General features: G+C 39.9%; 1 pseudogene; it reads left to right on the top strand.

Moving 5' to 3' along the window:
* The window catches only part of LOC110900678, a 30127-nt pseudogene extending 10469 nt beyond the window's left edge, over positions 1-19658 (top strand).
* The last annotated feature ends 1255 nt before the right edge of the window (positions 19659-20913 follow it).

Raw genomic sequence — 20913 nt, 5'->3', positions numbered from 1 at the left:
AACCTCAAGTGTTTCAGAAGGGAAGACGATAACATTTGATGAGGATGATCGCATTAACATCCAGGATCCTCATCATGATAGTTTAGTTATTACTCTCTTTATTTCTAACCATTTTGTCCGCAGGATCCTTATCGATGGAGGAAGCTCAGTGAACATTATCCAGCTTGATGTTCTGAAGAAAATGGGTATCCCAGAATCAGACATCACACCAAGATCCTCCGTGCTTGTAGGATTTAGTGGAGAAACGAAGAAAACTCTGGGGGACATCAAACTCCCAATCTACGTGGAAGGATTACATAATTATCAGAAATTTTGTGTTATTGACTGTTTATCTTGTTGCAATGTTATCCTTGGCAGGCCTTGGATACATGATATGAAAGCAGTCCCATCCACCTACCATCAATGTGTGAAGCTCCCTAGCCCATGGGGAATAATCAAGATAGAAAGTGATCAGCAAGAGGCTAAGGATTGTTATACCTCATCCATGAAGCCAACATCGAAGCCAAGGGAGCAATAGCAATTACAGTATCCTCCGAGGAACGTCTTGGAGGCAAGGGAGCAAGATGTGGACGAAATCCTTTTGGACCCTAGTGATCCTGAGTCAAAAATCTATATCGGATCAGGGATCCTTGGCCAGATGAAAGAAGACTTACTATCCTTCCTCAAAAGACGAAAATCCACCTTTGCTTGGAAACATGAAGACATGACAGGTATATCTAAGGATATTATTACTCACAAACTTGGCATTGACAGGTCTATCAAACCAATCCATCAAAAAAGGAGAAAGTTTGCACCAGAAAGGAATGCCATTATCCAAGAAGAAGTAGAGAGACTACTTCGAGCAGGTATGATCAGAGAGGTAAAATATCCAAAATGGTTAGCCAATGTGGTTGTTGTCCAAAAGAAAAACGGAAAGTGGAGGGTTTGTGTCGATTTCACTGATTTGAATAAGGCATGTCCCAAGGATCCTTTCCCATTACCCCACATTGACTCCATGGTGGATGCAACGGCGGGGCATGAACTGTTGACCTTTATGGATGCATCATCTGGATTCCAACAAATTCAGATGGAACTATCTGACCAAGAGGATACAGCTTTTATGACCCCAACCGGTTTATATTGTTATATTGCTATGCCTTTTGGACTAAGAAATGCAGGTGCAACATATCAAAGGCTGGTAAATATGATGTTCAAAGATCAAATTGGAAAAACTATGGAAGTATACATAGATGATATGGTGGTCAAATCAAAGAAAGCTGAGGATCACCTAAGGGATTTAGAAGAAGCATTCGATATCCTTGATAATTATAACATGAAGCTCAATCCTTCAAAATGCCACTTCGGTGTTAAGGCAGGAAAATTCCTAGGATATATGGTGACCCAGAGAGGAATTGAAGCAAGTCCGGAGCAGATCAAAGCCTTAGTAAACATCAAATCTCCTGCCAATGCTAAGGATGTTCAAAGACTGACGGGCAGGATAGCAGCTTTGAACAGGTTCATATCGAAATCCTCAGAAAAATGCAAAGAATTCTACGATATCCTAAGGAAGAATAAGAAATTCGAATGGACTGAGAAGCATGAGAACGCTTTACAAGCCCTTAAAGAATATATGTCCTCAGCACCAGCATTAACAAAACCGGAAAAAGGAGATGTGTTATCCTTATACCTGGCGGTATCCTCAACCGCTGTAAGTGCTGTCCTTGTCAAGGATCACGAAGGTACACAATATCCTATCTACTATGTAAGTAAAAGTTTACTTGATGCCGAATCCAGGTACTCACACCTCGAAAAACTTATTCTTGCATTAATCATGGCATCCACTAAGTTAAGGCATTATTTTGAAACCCATACTATTGTTGTTAGAACTAATTTTCCAATCAAGAATGTCCTCAGGAAACCAGAGATGTCAGGGAGAATGGCTAAGTGGGCAGTAAAACTTAGTGCCCATGATATAAGATACGAACCAAGAACAGCCATCAAATCACAAGCCTTAGCTGACTTTGTGGCTGATTTCAGTAGTGATCTACAAAAAGAAGCAGAATTGGAGGTCCAGCAGCTGGATGAGACCAAGGATCCTTGGATACTACACACTGACGGATCCTCAAATGTCAAAGGCACAGGGCTAGGGATCCTACTAAAATCGCCACAGGGGGACATAATACCCCACTCCATAGCCTGTGAGTTCCAAGCAACTAACAATGAGGCTGAGTATGAAGCCTTAATTGCTGGCTTACAAATTGCTAAGGATATGGGGGTAAAGTATCTCAAAGTATATGTAGATTCATTATTGATCACTAATCACTTTAACGGATCCTATGCTGTTAAAGGTGAAAAACTAACCAAGTATTTAGAGATAGTCAAAGAATTGGCACTCTCTTTTGTTTCTTTCAGCTTGACACAGGTACCAAGGGAGGAGAACACAGCGGCTGATGCATTGGCCAACCTAGGATCATCCTTGAAGATTCCAGAAGATATAAGTATCCCTATCATCCATATCCTGGCTCCTGCTATTGAAAATCAGGTGACCATGGAAATAGAAGAGGATACTGCAATGATCCCTAGCGAAGAAGCTCAATCTTATTCAGGATCATGGATCTCACCAATCATGAGATACTTGCAACACGGGGAAATCCCAGTGAAAGAAAACCCTAGAGCTTTCAGGATTAAGGTATCTCAATTCACAATTTTGAATAATGTATTATATAAGCGATCTCTTGCAGGACCATATTTGAGATGTATTGAGGATCCTGAAATTGAAGAAGTATTGAAAGATTTCCACGAAGGAGATTGTGGAAACCACACTGGGGGCAGAGCATTGTTCTCAAGGATCCTCAGAACAGGATACTACTGGCCAACCATGAAAAGGGATGCTGTAGAATATGCTAAGAAGTGTGATCCTTGCCAAAGACATAGCAATATCCTCCATCAGCCAGCTGAATTTCTACACCCCATACCATCCTCTTGGCCATTCATGAGATGGGGAATGGATATAGTTGGCAAGCTCCCTAAAGCACCTGGTGGAAAAGTATTTATGCTTGCCATGACTGACTATTTTTCCAAGTGGATAGAAGCTGAAGCCTTTGCTCAAGTCAGGGAAAAGGAAGTTATATCCTTCATTAAAAGAAACATTATAACTAGATTTGGCATTCCCTCTGAAATTGTATGTGATAATGGTTCTCAATTCATTGGAAAGAGAACCACTGACTTTTGTGACAGTTGGGGAATCAAGATGATAACATCAACACCAGTTCATCCACAAGCCAATGGTCAAGCAGAATCATCCAACAAGATCATCATCAACAATCTGAAGAAGAAGCTAGGATCCAAGAAAGGAAAATGGGCAGAGGAGTTACCTTATGTGCTATGGGCTGATAGGACAACTCCCAAGAATGCCAATGGTCAAACACCTTTCTCTTTAGTATTTGGGGCAGAAGCAGTGATCCCAACAGAGATGGTGATCCCAACTGCTAGAACAATTGCTCGTGATCCTGAAGAAAATGCTGCAATCCTAGCTCAGGATTTGGATACTATTGAGGAAATCAGGGATCTAGCTAGAATAAGGATGGCAAGCTACCAACAAAGAATGGCTGGTACCTACAACAAAAACGTCAGGATAAGGAAATTCCAAGTCGGAGATATGGTGTTGAGAAAAGCATTTCAAAATACTATTAATCCTGCTGACGGGAAGCTAGCACCAAAATGGGAAGGTCCCTACTTGATTGAAGCTGAAGCAGGAAAGGGGGCATACAGGTTGCTAACCATGGAAGGAAACTTGTTGCCAAGAGCCTGGAATGCTGTTCACTTAAAGAAATATTTCATGTGAACATGATCCTCCATGCACGTGATCCTTACATTGAAGTATCCTTAAAGGATCCCGGTGATGTCAATGATCCTTACTCTGGTAATATGCTTATCCTAGAAACTATTACATTTTCTTATTTTTTTCCTAAGGATAAGGATCACGTATCCTTCATCCTCTTCTCACGAACCATTTGAGTTATGTTAGTTCAGGTATCCTCCGCATATCGTTAAAGATCTTCGAAAGCACCTCAGATCCTTGGGTTTAACCCCAGTTATCCTTGGGCTTGTCCCCAGTTTTCGCCAGTAGCGCACGATGATCCTGGTATAGTTCACGTCTTTGGGACCAGTACCCACTTTCGGGGCTGACAACCTCATCGTACTGGCTATATTTAGGATCCTACGTATAATGGTAGACGTACCATACATCCGTTCCTAAGGTTTCTAACGTTTTCACGTTAGCTAAGGTTTTGACATTTTCATGTCACTAAGTTTGGATAGATGCCAGTGAGGGCCATACTCCAGTTTACATACGATCCTTTGGGCTTGTCCCCAGTTATCCTTTGGGCTTGTCCCCAGTGATCCTCCGGGATCATCCTCAGTTATCCTTTGGGCTTGTCCCCAGTGATCCTCCGGGATCATCCTCAGTTATCCTTTGGGCATGTCCCCAGTTACTAGTTTATCTTTTACATTGGCTTAGTCCCAAGTTATATCTCACTTACTCTGGTTCTGGAAGTCTAAACACATAAGGATCCTTAATCCTTATTAACTACCAAAGTCTTATTTATGATTGTCTTGATTAAAGGTTAGGATCCTAACTTGGATCCTCAGGTATGATCCTTGACTGTATTGATTATACTAACCGACCCTTTTACTTTGACAACCAGACCTATGATCCTTGAACTAAAGTACTTTGAAAATTTTCAGGATATTTGATCTAGGATCATATCCTAAATTTTGGATAACATATTTTCAACCCTTGTTACTTTAACAAATATACTTCTAAAACAATTAAAAAATAAGGAGATAAATAAAGGATAACAACACGAGATAAGCCAGAAAGATTAAGGTTATATTATTAACAAAAGGATCTTTAACCCTTTCAAAAAGTTGTCAAAATTGCCAACCCACATTTCTACCAGCAAAACGTGGCCCGTCCACATGGGTTGGCAAAGGGTGTCCATTGTCTATGCGGTCTTAGCATTTTGCAGGAAATAAAAAGCGGCAGGATCACAAAGGCTTCATCCCCCAAACAGAGGATCCCTCCACCTTTTGCAATCCTACCTATTGTTCAAAGGATCCAGGATCCTTAACCCTAGAAAACTATTGTTCAGAGATTACAGACCATAATTGTTTCAAACATCAACAACCTCGAAAAACCACTACCAAACCTAAAAAATTGGGCTCCGGCCTAGTCAACAATATCCATCATCGCCCAATCATGCAGCCTACTCCTTCGCTGCTTCATCTCCACCAGCTTCTCCACCCTGATCCTTATCAGCATCACCTCCCTCCAACCTTGGGATATCCTCAGCATCCTCCTCGTCATCCAAGTCCGCCAGCCTTGCCTTCCAGCCTTCAACATCCCATGAGCTTTTGTCAAAGGTGGGATCCTGAGCCTCCTCAGCCATCTGAAGTTGTATCTTGTACATAGCAATCGCCGCCGAGACCTTGGCATCTTGGGTGATCTCCTGCTTCTCGTTATCCATATCAATCAGCCTTTGAGCAGCTTCATCCTTGGTAGCCTGGAGTTCCTTCTCAAGATCCGCTATCTTGAGATCCTTTAACACACCCATTTGCTGAAGGTCGGCAATCTGGCTCTCCTGGTCCTCGACATGGCCAAGATAAGTTTCAATCTCAGCAAGTTTCTTCAACAAGAGAATAAAGACAAGCTCAGACTCAGGTGATCCTCAAGAAACAAGATACTCGAAATAGATGACCAACAGGGGCAGTATTTCTCACCTCATTCACGTAGTCAAGGAATTGCTGACGGAGGAGGGGGAATCCTTGGAGTTCATCAGAGGCTTTCCTCTTCTTCCCCTTGCCTCGGATAGATGCTTTAGGAGCTGATACTGAAGGACTGGCGGCAGGAGCCTTCTTCTTTGAAGACTTAACGTTGGCAAGGTCGTCTATCCCAAATTTAGAAGCGGATTTAGCAGACCTGGCAGACTTTCCAGCACCTACACAATCAAAAAACAAGATAAGTTGCTTTATTAATCAAATAATCCTACATATAACTTACTTTTTTATAAGGATACTTACTTGACATAGTGGCAGATGCAGAGGATACTTCTTGTGAATCTTGGACAGCGACTTGGAAGCTTCTAACTTCAGGATCAAGCTTTTTAAAAGCTAACACTCTCTCTTTTGCAGCAGGGGTCAGCTTTAGGTGAGCAACGGAGATAACTGCATAAAAGACAAAGAAAAACATCAGTGATCCTCATCATATGAGACAGGACTGACAGTGATCCTTCGAGGATCCTCTACCCTACCATGAGTGGCCCATTCCTTGGGCAGATCCTTCCCATCCGGGATGGAACCCCTTCTCACAAAGAAAAACCGATGTTTCCAGTTTGTATCATTCTTGGTAACTTTGAAGATAGGGTGATCCTCCCCAGCTTTCCGTTTCAGCAGATACCGATGGGAACCAAACGTAGTAAGATCATAGAGCTCAGCTAGCTCCGCCATCCCCAGGTCAATTCCTTCCTGCTCAATGATCCTCTCGAAGGTATAAAGAACCCTCCAGATCATCGGCATAGCTTGGATATAAGAGATGCCGGTCAAGGAAAAGAAAGACTGGGTAAAGTCTGGAAAAGGATATGAGTACCCTATAACAAACGGAGTAGCAGGAAAAGCCACCCAGACATCTGAGACAAAGTCGCTCAAAGCAGTAGGATCAAAGGATTTAAAAACAACATTCGCCGGAAAGCAATGGCGAATCTTGTCTATATGGACATCAGTAAAGCAGCACCTCTCCGTAGGAGAATCCTTGATGATCCCCTGGCTTTTTAAAGGACTATCCTTCTTGGAATCCTTGTGTGGGGAGTTCCGGAGCAGCATGATTGTGATCGAGCAAAAAGAAACAGAGCAAAGAAGAAGAAAGAGAAAAGGAGAATACCTGATTAAGTCTTCGGTAGTGACTATAAAGGGGAGATACCTCGAATTTAAATACAAAATGATCCTAACCCTATCTCCTATTTATAATGATGATTTGCAGGGATTGTCACATCTGTGACGTAATTATCACAACGGCTAATCCGAGCATAACGGCTAGTTTCTTGGAGTCGCCCGTTAGAGATAAGATCAAAACAAAATATAACTCGTCTATTTACAATTAACTCCTTATATTTTGGGGGCAATTGTTAGGGCTGGATTTTTACTATAAGTGATCCTTACACGTGATCCTAACCAGTGATCCTTGTTTCTTTGGCAGACAGTGATCCTCAGCCGGACTTCAGGATCAGGATCATGGGACATTATGGTGATCCTTATACTAACGGCTACTTCCGCTCAATATAATGTTGTTTTGCAGGAACATCTAGCAGGATATGCTCTAGACATCATGATCCAGGGACGCGTTTTCACAATTATGGCAAGAGCTAAATTGAAGATGGACGTTGTACCGGATATGGAAACTTGGCTTGATCTATGGGCGGCAATTTAGGCTAGATTGTCTTTTATTTCTAAAGGGGTAATGAGCTGATTATTAGTCTTTTTACCTAAAATAGGTCACCTACACTAATACAAATACCATTCTTCCTCATTCGGAAGGGGGACACACAAGAACACACGACATACGAAGCAACTCTCACACACTTAGACACCAAAAGCAATAGTGATCCTTGTACTCAGCTCATTATCATCCAAAGTTGTAATCATATTTTTGTTATATTGAAGTTGGTGATCGGTAGTTGCCATCACCCGAGGTTTTTTATGCCGGAGATCATACATTGATCAAGGGCTTTTTCCTCGTATAAATCATCGTGTCTTTGCATCTTTATCACAGAAGTGATCCTTTACTTTCATAATTAACCAAGCATCATACCCCGTTTTCATAAAGTTTGGTTACATTATCCTTGTGTGATTTTTGACCAAAACACCTGTATCTTGCAGTATCAGGGAATGCAGTAAGTGATGTCCTTGTAAAGGATCATGAAGGTCAGCAGTATCCTGTTTATTATGTTAGTAAAAGTTTGTTAGACGCTGAAACTAGATATTCTCTTTTAGAAAAATTGATATTGCCCTTAGTTACAGCATCAACAAAGCTTAGACATTACTTTGAAACACATAGGATTCATGTTAAAACAAATTATCCTGTTAAAAATGTGCTTAGGAAACCCGAGATGTTAGGTAGAATGGCTAAGTGGTCAGTGAAATTAAGTGCTTATGACTTAGTGTATGAACCTAGAAATGCCATAAAGTCTCAGGCTTTAGCTGATTTTGTGGCTGATTTCAATAGTGACATCCAAAACGAAGTAGACTTAGAAGTACAACAGCTAGGAGAAAACTTAGAATCCTGGATATTATATACTGATGGTGCATCTAATATAAGAGGTGTAGGTTTAGGTATACTACTAAAATCGCCACAGGGGGACATATTACCCCAGGCTATTAGGTATGAATTTCCTGCTACTAATAATGAGGCAGAATATGAAGCTTTGATTGCAAGATTAGAATTGGCTAAGAGCATGAATATTAAAAGTTTGCAAGTATATGTTGACTCCTTAATAATCACTAATCATTTTAATGGATCCTATGCAGTTAAAGGTGAGAAGTTAATTAAATATCTCGATATTCTCAAAAAATTAGCAAGATATTTCGATGTTTTTACACTTGAACAGGTACCAAGAGAGGATAATGCTGAAGCGGATGCCTTGGCAAACTTAGGATCATCAGTCAGGATACCGGAGGGAACCCAAATACCGATACTTCATATCCTGTATCCTGCCATGGATCCCTTCAGAGCTAAGGATAAAGAGGTAACAAGCATTCAGGATCCTGGTCATGATCCTGAGGAGGATACTGGATCCTGGATGAATCTAATCATAAGATATCTCAAAGAAGGACACATTCCTGACTATGAAAATCCTAAGGCATTTAGGATGAAGGTATCATGATTCACCATTATAAACAATATTTTGTATAAGAAATCTCTTGCAGGCCCATACCTAAGATGCTTGAAGGATCCTGAGGCCATGGAAGTGCTTCAGGATATACACGAAGGGGATTGTGGTAACCATACTGGGGGCAGATCTTTATTCTCGAAAGTGTTAAGAACAGGATACTATTGGCCGACAATGAAGAAAGATGCTGCAGAATATGCTCGAAGATGTGATGCATGTCAGAGGCATAGCAACATATTGCACCAACCGGCTGAACCATTATATCCTATAGCTTCCCCTTGGCCATTTATGAAATTGGGAATGGACATAGTAGGAAAGTTGCCGAAAGCTCCGGGAGGAAAAGTTTTTATGCTAGCAATGACCGACTATTTTTCTAAATGGGTTGAAGCTGAAGCATTTATCCAAGTTAGAGACCAAGAAGTAGTATCCTTTATAAAGAGAAATATCCTGACCAGGTTTGGAGTACCAGCTGAAATCATTTGTGATAATGGATCCTAGTTTATAAGCAAGAGGACTACTGACTTTTGCAAAAGTTGGGGAATCAAAATGATCACATCTACTCCGATACATCCTCAAGAAAATGGGCAAGCTGAATCCTCAAATAAGATAATTGTCAACAATTTGAAGAAGAGATTAGGAGCCAAAAAAGGAAGATGGGCAGAAGAACTACCCTTTGTTTTGTGGGCTGATAGAATAACTGTGAAGAATGCTACTGGGCAAACCCCATTCTCTTTGGTATTTGGGGCAGAAGCAGTGATCCCGACAGAAATGGTGGTACCGACAGCCAGATCAAGCCTACGGGATCCTGAATCAAATCATGAGATCTTATGTCAAGAACTGAATATTGTTGATGAGAGAAGAGATGGAGCAAAGCTAAGGATGACAACATATCAACAGAGGATATCCAGAGCATACAACAAGAATACAAGAACTAGGAGGTTTCAAGTCGGAGATTGGGTGTTGAGAAAAGTTTTTCAGAATACTACCAATCCTGCCGATGGAAAATTAGCTCCAAAATGGGAAGGACCCTACGAGATTGAATTCGAATCAGGGAAAGGAGCATACCGACTTAAGAATATGGAGGGGGATATGCTACCAAGATCCTGGAATGCTATACATCTCAAAGCCTATTTCAAGTGAGTTTAGAATTTAAATTCTAACTCAAGATGGTATGAATTCTGTCTCTTTCAAATATAATTTATTTTATTTGAACCCAATACTGACTTAAGCATCGGAGGGGTGTTAGCCAAGCTAACACCCACCTTAGTTTAAGGTTGTTTTGCAGAATATGATTCGGGATATAGCTCCAGGATACGCACTCAGGATACTTCGAAAGATTAGAGGATTGGCCCCCCTCTCACGTTTAAGGGATCCTGATCCCTTCACAGGTTTAAAGGTATTCACCTTTCTCATGAATTGGGTTTAATCAGCCCGCCTGGAGCGCAAGTTATCAAGGGATAGTTCAAGGTGGCGGGACCAGTTCATGTAAAAGTGGCTGACAATTTCGTTACTGTTGGCTATACCCTGGGTCCTTAAGGTATATGAGAATTGATCACCCTCTCTCGCGAAAGGGTATTTTCATACTCTCTAAGGTTTAAAGGTTTTCACCTTTCTAAGTCTTGGAGTTTATACACTCCCGCCTGTAGCGCATGAAAATTTGGGATTTTCCCCAGGATACTAAGGATTTATCCCCAGTATATATTTGGGTTTTACCCCTGTAACACAAGAATCGTCTATACGGTTGGAACTAATGTTATAAATTTTTCTAAGTGTTTAAAGACTACATGCACAGGGGACATTCCTTATAAAGCAATTACGTGAAGCTCGAAAGGTCAAGGTTGGGCTAAGTGTCTCGGACTAGGGACATCTTAGTGGGAAAAGTTACAAAAGGGGTTGGAGTTTGATACTAAGGTTACACTCAATTCCTGGTATCATCTTTCCTTTGTGAATTTTACGTAACTTTGATTGAGACTCAAATATCCTGGTAAGGATATTTCCTTAAGATATGTTCTCAAAATGTGTTTTTGGGGTACATTTCGGGGTATTTGATTGCCGTGTTTGAAAAATGATACTTGGATGGAGGGTAAGTACTCTGATCAAACAAGTGTTATCAAAACAGATTTTGGAAAATAGACTATCCTTTATTCTTTAGAAGTTTTGTCTAAGATTTGTTGAAGTTTTCATAATATATCACTAAATATATTGATTAGAATAATGAGGGCAATAGCTAGCCAATTGAAAGAAGAAATTATTTAAAATAAGCAAAACCAGTTGATAACCGAAGGTTTCATCCTAGGATCCATCCGCCTTCGGCTATCGAATTGTCTTAATACAGAAATAAAATTGTGCAAACATAAGCATAACTCTTAAATTTAAAATAAACTTTAGGAGGCGGCGCCTTCTTCGTTCATGGTTTTTTCAGCAGCATCTATATTGGGATCAGCCTCAGCATCCCCCTCAGCACCAGTTGGTTTCTCAACTGCTTTTGAAGATCCTTCAGTTGCAGGCTTAGTAGAGGTACCGCCAAGGCTCCTTAGCTTCGTTTCCCAGGCATCAACGTCCCAAGAAGGGCATTCGAAGCCCAAAGCTTTAGCTTCATGGGCCATCTTTAGCCTGGCCTGGAGGAGGGAAGTGACAACGGAACTTTTGAGGCTTTCCCGGTAGCTAACCATATTCTATTCATGTTGAGCATGGGCAGCATCAAGATCGGCTTGAGCCTGGAGAGCGGCTTTGTTGAGAGCGGTTTGGTGTTCTTGAGTCATAGCCTTGAACTTCTCCTCATAATGCCGATACTTGGCGGCTGTAATCATGCCCTGATCAGAGATGGTAACCTCAGCTTTCTTTAATTTGGATTCAAGCGTCTTGTTGAGCCCACATGATTCTTGATATAGATGGACAAGACGTTCAAGACCCTGCAAAAATAGGAGGACAGGTATTGATTTTGATAAATATTTATAAAAGGTATAAGCTGTAGAATATGACTCAAGGATACTAACCTGGTTGAGGAAAGAGGTCATAAACCCGCTTGCTTCAATGAACCTGTGGTTCTCGTAGGGGAATGCATCAGAGATAATAGGGGAATCAGGCTCCTTCCTTTTACGAGAGCTTGAGCTTCGGGGCTTGGTAGCTGGCGAAGGTTTGGGAAGGATGATAACCTTGGAATTGCTGGGTTTGGATGAAGCGGTGGCTTTGGGACTGGGCTCCTTCTTGATCTGGACCTGATCAGAATAACTGTCACGACCCCCGACCCACCCTGGATGGAATCGGGAGCCGCGAGCAGTCCCAGTGGTACCCGTGGTATTTAATTTATGCGGCAGCGGAAGTCTTTTATTACAGGATCTTTTCACCGTAAAAATTGATCGTTTAATATATTATACAAAGTTTTAGGGATAAATTCCCATAATTTATAATCAGTTGATTTCACACAGAAATCATTATTTGCCCAAACATGTTTTATTTATTTATTCACACTGAGCCACTTCTCTGAGCTTGTAGTGCTTTACTGCACTTTTCCTGGATCACACAGATCACCTGAAACATGTTTGAAAAAGGTTTTGTCAGCGGGGAAATACTGAGTGAATCATTCTGTTTTCTAAAACGACCTGTTAGTTATTAATTTATAGTATTAAGAGCGATTACAATGTTTCTATCAACCAATTATCAAGAATGGGTATTTGTCACTCGACCGGATCTGTGACTGTGGTCATACCACTATTGGGTCCCGTCGCCCCAAATAGTGACGGTTCACTCACATAGAGTGATACTCACTCACATAGAGTGATAACAATAGTAATGTGCACAATACCCCACATACCAGCTGTAATTTGGTGATTACAAAGACTTAATCCCTGTAATTATAACCTTGAAAATAATTTGAGGTATTGTAATACTTACTCACAAATTGTGAGAAAACAGTTTAAAAAGAAGAATGACTCACTTTGCAGATTAACGAGCAAATATGTAACACCTCGGAAAATTTCGTCCAATGATGTCTTGACACGTGTCATAAGATTCCGTTATGTGAAAACATACTTTAGAGGGACTAAAAGTGACAAACAGTGAAATCTATGGAACGTAAGGGTCCAAAGTGTCAACAATGGATAAATAGACTCTATGATAACCCCACATAATGTTTATAACGTTAAACGGATGGTTCATGGATCATACGACGCGGAAATTGCACATAAGTGAAGTATTGTAAACTATAGGGGCCAAAAGTGTCAACATATTTAATTTATACCTCTGAGTGAACTTTTGGCAGACCCGAAGCTTTGAGAAGCTAAAATATACTCACTAGAATATGTGGTTAAAATTTCATGAAGTTTCGTCAACGTATGAGAAAGTTATGGCCAAAACCGTACTTAAGGGACTAAAAGCGTCAACGTCGAATTTCAGGGCTTTTCGGTTGAGCGCAAAGTTATCCGAGGGCATTACCATGTTGGTAAAAGTCCTAAGGTTCTTAAAAACCAAGTTTGGGGGTTTACGGGTCGAGAAAAGTAGCCGAAACATCGCGTACAAGTTCAGGGGTCAAAGCTGTCAATGTTTGAAACTTGTTTGGCTGAACCAGGGGTCAGGCGACCCGCCTGGGAAAGCCCAAGCGGGCCGCGTGGGTTGCCCAGCGACAGAAATTCGAAATTGGGTCAAATTGAGTCCGAATTTGAGTTGATTACAGTTGTTCTTGCCTCCAAATGCTCCAATTAGAAGCCTTGCATGCCTACATCAACAGTACCCTCGAAAATTCTGCTTTAAATCAGATTACAACCCTTTTCTTGGACATTTGCACTTGATCAAGAACATATTTCTCACAAGAGCTCTCAAGAACTCTCAAGGCAAGCTTTCTGGAGACAATCTGATCAACAAGGTCGACTTCTAGTGTTCACTAAACACCTATAGGACCTTTGTAAGCTTCCAATTCGTTAATTAATCCATTCTTGTTGTGATTATTGCTAAAAGTCAAACTAGGTGTTCATAACCTTTGACTTTATGATTAAACGGTTTTCTTTCAGTCATTTCTCGAATTAAAACCTTTTATAGATTGGTATTTATGTGGGAAACAAACCCTCAAAAGGGTACTCTCTGATTCCCACTACATGCATGCTAAATGTCGAGTCAAACCTATTTCTAAAAAGTCAACAGAAGCGATTTTTGTGAAAAATGACATGAATAATGATATAGATGACATGCAATCTGATTGATCATCATAAATAACTTGTAATACATATAAGAATGTATTTTATCATCATCAACTCGACAATCTATAGTAAAAACACGAATCGGAACCGAAAGTCTTATAAAACGATTATTTCGTAGACTATCGATTCGGATTCGTACATGCATGTTCGAGATCTGTATTTGAAAGCATTTTTGACTATTTTGATTTTAGTTAAACTTTCTGGAAATTTCATGTTATAAGCCTATGTTTAGCCGATTCGAATACATGTTTCCGATTTATGCATAAAGTTGACTATCTTGCCCTTTTTGATATAAAACGTGATTTTTGGAAAAGTAAAAGAGTAGAAATCTTTATTTTTATTATATAAACTTGCACCGAAAATTTCGGATCAGTTGGTGGTCCAGATTGTGAGTTATGGCCATTAGCGTAAAACTATATTATAAATTTACACAAATGGTCCTTTTCGCGTAGAACCCGTTTCTGGCCACGTTTTGGTACGAAACTTTTTACCAACAGATGTAATATAATATTTTGGGATTTTAGATGATTTTTAATTAATTTTTGGCTGATCGTATCCTAGATCGCCTAGCTATTTCGGGTTATGTCGGTTTTGACCGTTTTAGCCATAAAATGAGTTTTACACATCCTTTTGACCCGAAACCTTTTTCTACCGATTTTATATGATAAATAAATTATTTTGAGTCTTCTGGAAATATAAAAATCTCAGATTTATTTTGAAAACCCGAAAACGCCCTTAAATCGTATTTTTAGCGTTTTAAGCGCATAGTAAGCGTTATACTTGTTTTGAACATATAAGACTTATACCTACTGATGTAAATTGCATATTTTCATATAATAACAGTAAGTATAATATTTTGAACCCAGGTTTCCATTTTTGGCAGTTTTAGCCCTTGTGAATTTACTAAAATACCCCTACGGTGCATAGTTTGGTTTAAATGGTAAATTTGATATATGGGTCATACCCTACTGATATAATATGTTATATTAAGTGTATTTACTGTATGAACCAGACCCGAAACTCAGATTTCCAAATTTACTCTTTTATAATCTTTTAAATGACCAAAATGCCCTTATAAGGCATAAATTGAGTTTAAAACAATTCCGGGCAATATAGAACATAACTTACTGATATTATATCATAATTTAAGCATATTATCTCAGGGAACTTGCATTTGACTCTTTTGGCCACCCGTAACGCCCTTTTTGCGTTCGGTTCGGTTTACGTAACTAGTTTGCGTAAATTGACCGAAACGGGTCAAACATTATCATTTTTATCTCAAAATCCAGAATGTATTTAGTATACCCATTTTATACAAGTATTCAAACTTGTCGGGTCTAAATCACATTCTATCCGGTCTTTCGCTTAATCGTGCGTAAACCGTATCACTCTTAAAACTAACCGGTCAAAGCTTAGGCTTAAATAAAAGACCCGTTAGGAATCTAATAGGTTAATTATAAACCTTTGTTCCAGATTAGGAGGCCCGGTAAAAGCTACCACACTTATCCGTTTGTGTTACATACTTACTCAGGTAAATACATTTTGACTTATTTTCCCTATACGGGCTTGGGGTACGGTATTTAAAATACCGCTTGATCGGGCGCACAAGTCCTGCACCTTATGGGTGTTCAGTCTTGAATAGCTTGTGTGACTCGTTTAAACAGTCTTGTCTTACTTTAGGCTTTGGGGGGTTATTGACCGTGTCCCGGATATCCTTGGCATTATCTTTCGAGATGGCCACGACTAGAGCACGGGGTGTAGGCGTACACTCGGCGTGTATAACTCTTTACTGTGGTGTGTCATTTAATTCTTAGCCCGGACAGTAGATCCCGGGCCACCAAAGATACGAGTGCATGTAAATCGTTCACAAGTTTATATTATATAAATGTCCCAAGTTAATAAAAATATTTATGCCTTGTGCATTTAAATAAATTTTCAATCATTTTCAAAGTGAGTCGGTTGATTTGTATTTACCAGTGTAAACTGACGTATTTTTCCCAAAAGGTTAAAGTGCAGGTACTATACGAAAATTGGCTGGCTGTTTTCCTAAGAGCGTCCATTATAGTCTCGCAAGCTCGGACGACATATATCTGTTGAACTATTTATTTCTTATTTATTTGATCCGCCTGTGGATCCGTTTCAACTACTGTGATATTTATTATTGCATTTTATTTAAAGTTGAAATGTATCTATTCTGCTTCCGCTGTGCATTATTATATTGTGTGTTTGTCTATGACGATGCCAACTACGTCACTGTACCCCACACCGGGCCCACCGGTGACACGTGGAAATCGGGGGTGTGACAAAATAGATAAGCCTACTGATTAGCCTTGATTAAACCTAATTTAACACAATGCACACACAGGCAGGTTAGTAACTAATACAGCAATTACGTCAATTCACGAGATTAAACCTTCACAACGATTAATCAGTGCAATACTCGATAATTCAATCGGATTCACAACGAATAACAGAGCATAGTCCGAATTCGAACAACACTCTAATATTCAAGTCGAAATCACAACGAATAATCAAAGTACAAGCCCAATTGAGCAGCACCTGGACTATCGTTGGATAGTTATAATCGATCGGACGTTGAATCGTAATAGCGATCGAGTTATTACCCTGATTGCGGCAGCGTTTCGATAATCGTGTGTGTTGTGAACTGTTTCGACTATAACTCAGTGCATAAGGTGAATTTGGACGTCGAAGTAACACCAAAATTCAAGTGCCACTGCCCCCTATTTATATCTGAAAAATGTGCTCCCTCGCGCCACGCGAAGAAGACATGTGTACCCGTCGCGTGGCGCGACGGGTCTATTTCTTAGCCTAGGTTGTTTCGTGTCCTAGATAGCCTTGCTGAGTAAGTTAAACGAACAAATTTCGTTTCTACAGCAAATTTAGAGGATAAACATCCACTAGGGTTTAACCCCCTTGAGTTTTAGGGGCCCTGATCCTGATTCCGATTGTTATGAAAATTTTAGGGTTTATGCGGAATCACTTGGGTTTCTCAATTAGGGTTTCCTTAATAGCTAATTACCATCCTAATTATGGATTTTAATGGCAGTTGTTACAATAACTGTCCAACTCGTCAAGGTCAAAGACTTCAGGGATCTTGGCTGGTGCTGCATAAAGGGAAAATTTTCACATCTTTGTTACCCTTCATTTTATTATATTGCACTAATTAATTATTTCAGAAGTAATCCTTATCAGACATTTCAGATGATGAGTATTGAATGGAGCTCAGGATATGTGTGGTAAAACTTCTGTCACTCGCAGGTAATCGATAAACTGTTTCAATTCTCTTTTCCGATTCTGTAGTAGGGGGAGCGACTTCCTTGAAATTCACTGCAAAAGGATCAAGTACAAGGATGTTAGTAAAAGATAAAAGTCTTGAGATATCTGGGGACATTCATGATCCTACCGGTGGTTAACCACTCCGCCGGAAGGCTAGCACCCTCGTCAATGGAATCTTGTTTGACGAAGAAAAACTTGCGTTGCCATCCGTCTTCATTCTTAGTGGCTTTAAGAATAAGGGGTTTGTTGGAAGTTGAAAAAAGCAAAAACCGGCTAGAACTGTGGGATCGAAGGCGGTACGCGATTGGCATATCTTCAATACAGAGGTCGGGACAGTGAAGATTTTTAATTTGGTTGAGTACAATTAATACCCTCCAGACCATAGGCATGTTTGGGCAAAAGAAATACCGGTAGTCCGGAAGAATTGCATCATAAATTCAGGAAAAGAGTACCGAAGACCTAGCGAAAAAGGGTATGCCTGGAAGCAAACCCAATCAGTGGAAGAAACGTCAGATCGAATTGACCAATCAAATGGTCTAAAGACCGTGTCAAAGGGAAAGCACCGGAAACTCTCAAAGCTTCAATGTCTGCGTTATCGAAGGCACAGATCTCCCTCTCGGGGTTTTTAAGCAGATTCTGTTGAATGAAGGTTTCAGATGATTCGCCGGTTTGAGAATAAGTTCTGGCGGCCATTGCGAGTAAAGGAAAAGAAATTGACAGAAAACGAATAAGAAGTAGGGAATTACCTGGAGACTCTGTTGGAGATATCTACTTTTCAAACAAGAAGAGAGAAGATATAGGAGCGTTGTGAATCTCCATCAAGTAGAAAGCGCGTTGGAAGTTATGGTGTAATCTTGACCGTCGTCTCGATTTAATTGCCTTGATTTATGAGATAAAATTTTTAAAATATATCCGTTGGATTAGTATACCGACAGATATATTTGGGGACAATTGTTATGGGCCATTTTCTGGGCCTATATATCCTGACTAATATCTTGCTTTTGACTGTTTGCTTGTGATCAGGATACTGGATCGGGATATTGGTAACACCCTGGGCGATATTGCTTGTGATCAGGATACTGGATCAGGATACTCCAAGTCACTAATGGTCAGATGGACTTCTTCTCCTAAAGACTCGTGCAAATCAGTTATTTGAGAGACGTTGGACCCGAAAGACCAGGTCTACAACGTTCAAGTGGGGAATATCCGCCGGATCCCGGTTTAATAGGATAGTTTGTTCAATTTCTTTTACTATAAATAGATGGGGCGGATCAGATTAAGGCACACAATTTTACACTCGCACTCCTTCGTACACTTTAGCTCTCTAGCTTCTAGCAAACACTTGTACCCAAATTACATTGTAACACCTAGTTGATCCGCACTACATCCTGCACTGTATCGTGACGTTTGAAGTAATAGAAGAACAAGGAAGCTGCGATTGTCAGCTCCCGAGGTTTTATACCGGCGATCTAGATTGATCAAGGGCTTTCCTCGTACATCACGTGTCAACCTTTACTTTTTTTCTCATTGTTTGATCACAGATACAGCTCAATATCCTGAGCCGTATCCTGAAACAGTTTTTGCAAATAACTCAATTAACCTATTTTTGAACACATTCTCTTAGCACACTACCTCACTTAAGTAATTTGATCACTTAATTGCTTCGGTAATTTTTGACCAAAACAATGGTACGTATCATAGTTTATCTATGCTAATCGCTTACTGATGACGTAATGTATGTATGCATGTTTTAACATGAGAATTCACCGTAAGTCTTTTGTTTGAAAAATGTTTCTTAGGTTACCGATGTATGGAGAGATGAAGCTCGCTCATCATCTACTTATGGTATCCTAAAACTAAGGTAAAATATGACCATATTTCATTCTATAAAATTTTACCGCTTTTGGTTTCTATGACCATATTTCATATTTCTATGAAATTTTACCGCTTTTGGTTTCTAAAATGGAAATTTTTATGGGTGTTTTAGGGAACAGGATACGTATATAATGCCATGTTGAGACCGTTTGTAGCACGACATAAGACCGATATAGAAAGAAGTTTAAGGGAAATGAGGGCGAAAGCGTGGGATATGGCGATTTACTATTGGCACAATTCCTCGAAGTTGGGACAAACTAGATTTTTTGAAATCATTCATTACTTGACTTCAAAACTTTCGAGGCCAAGATCCGAGGTACCATTTTTTCACTTCTCGTTTAAAAAAACACTAAGCAAAAACCAAAGAAGATGATATGGGGATCCAACCAGATGCTAAAGTCAGTGGCGAAGCTTGAGATTTCCGACCGGGGGGTCGAAAACGTATATACCCAAAGATTTTTATAAGAAAACTACATACTCTCTGCTACTAAGCGAAAAGTTTGGGGGATTGGCTACCCCCACCACTATGTTGCGCCCCTGGCTATAGTCACTGATCGTGTTGGTTTTTTTAAGTCATTAGTAGAGCTAACTGGATGGAAAATATCCAATCGGATTATACAAATTATGGTTGTTTCGGTTCATCTTGGCTATTATTAGAACAAATCCTGCTACATTCACCCAACTGGATACTACAAATATTTGTTTGGATCGACTATGAGCCTATGTTTAACTTAAAATTTAGGTCATTTTTTGTAAGTGTGCGGATAAACCGCTAGTAGTAATAATAATAAACGAAACCAATGGCTTATTTATAAAATAAGCTTATCCGAACACTTTGTTGGTGTGGTCGAATGATAAAAAGAAATTTGTACTTGAGATCAAATAATTTGAACCACTAATTTCATTTGTTGTTATGTTCTGTTTAGGTATTGGCGGGACATTCGTCACTACCTCCTACGGTTGTTCCACTGGTGGTTCCTCGACCAGATCATGCTGAAGATAGGTGGGTGCCGACAACTCTGTTGGGATTGAACCCTACAAAGGAACAGTTGATAAAGCCAAAACTGGTTCAGAACAATGGATCCTTCATAAGCAGTTGTTTGTACATATCTTTCCCCTTGACAGTGGCTCTAACATCTGATAGACTCAAAGTACTGCTCATTACAACTGTTATTGATCTAAAGACTGATGAAGATTAAAGTGCTGAAGCTCAATCTACTGATGTGTCTCAAGTCTGCTAAAGACCAAAGCACTGCTGAAGCTACAACAGTGGAATGAAGAATCAGTGTTTTGTTTATACTTTGTTTATGTAAATCAGTAGTTTGTAATCAGTGCTTGTATAGGTTAGTGGTTGTAGTTTGTTAGAAAGTTAGATGTCACTTTCATGGTGACGTCAGCCGAAGATGCTCAGTGGTTGCCTTGTACTATAAATAGAACAGTATCCTGTACTGTGTTGTGTTAGCTCTTTTCTTCTAAGTCAATTCTGTACGAACAATCAAGTGAGCTCAGGCCGAGGGGGAGATCTGTGCATGCATGCATTTGTAATTGATTTTTGTAATAAATACAATCATTCGATTCGATGTCAAACATGTGTGCTTAAACTTTTCTTCCACTGATTGTGTTATCAA

This window comes from Helianthus annuus, chromosome 13, assembly GCF_002127325.2.
Source record: "Helianthus annuus cultivar XRQ/B chromosome 13, HanXRQr2.0-SUNRISE, whole genome shotgun sequence".
Lineage (NCBI taxonomy): Eukaryota > Viridiplantae > Streptophyta > Magnoliopsida > Asterales > Asteraceae > Helianthus > Helianthus annuus.
Note: the sequence above shows the minus strand (reverse complement) of the source record. Positions and strands in the feature narration are given on the sequence as shown.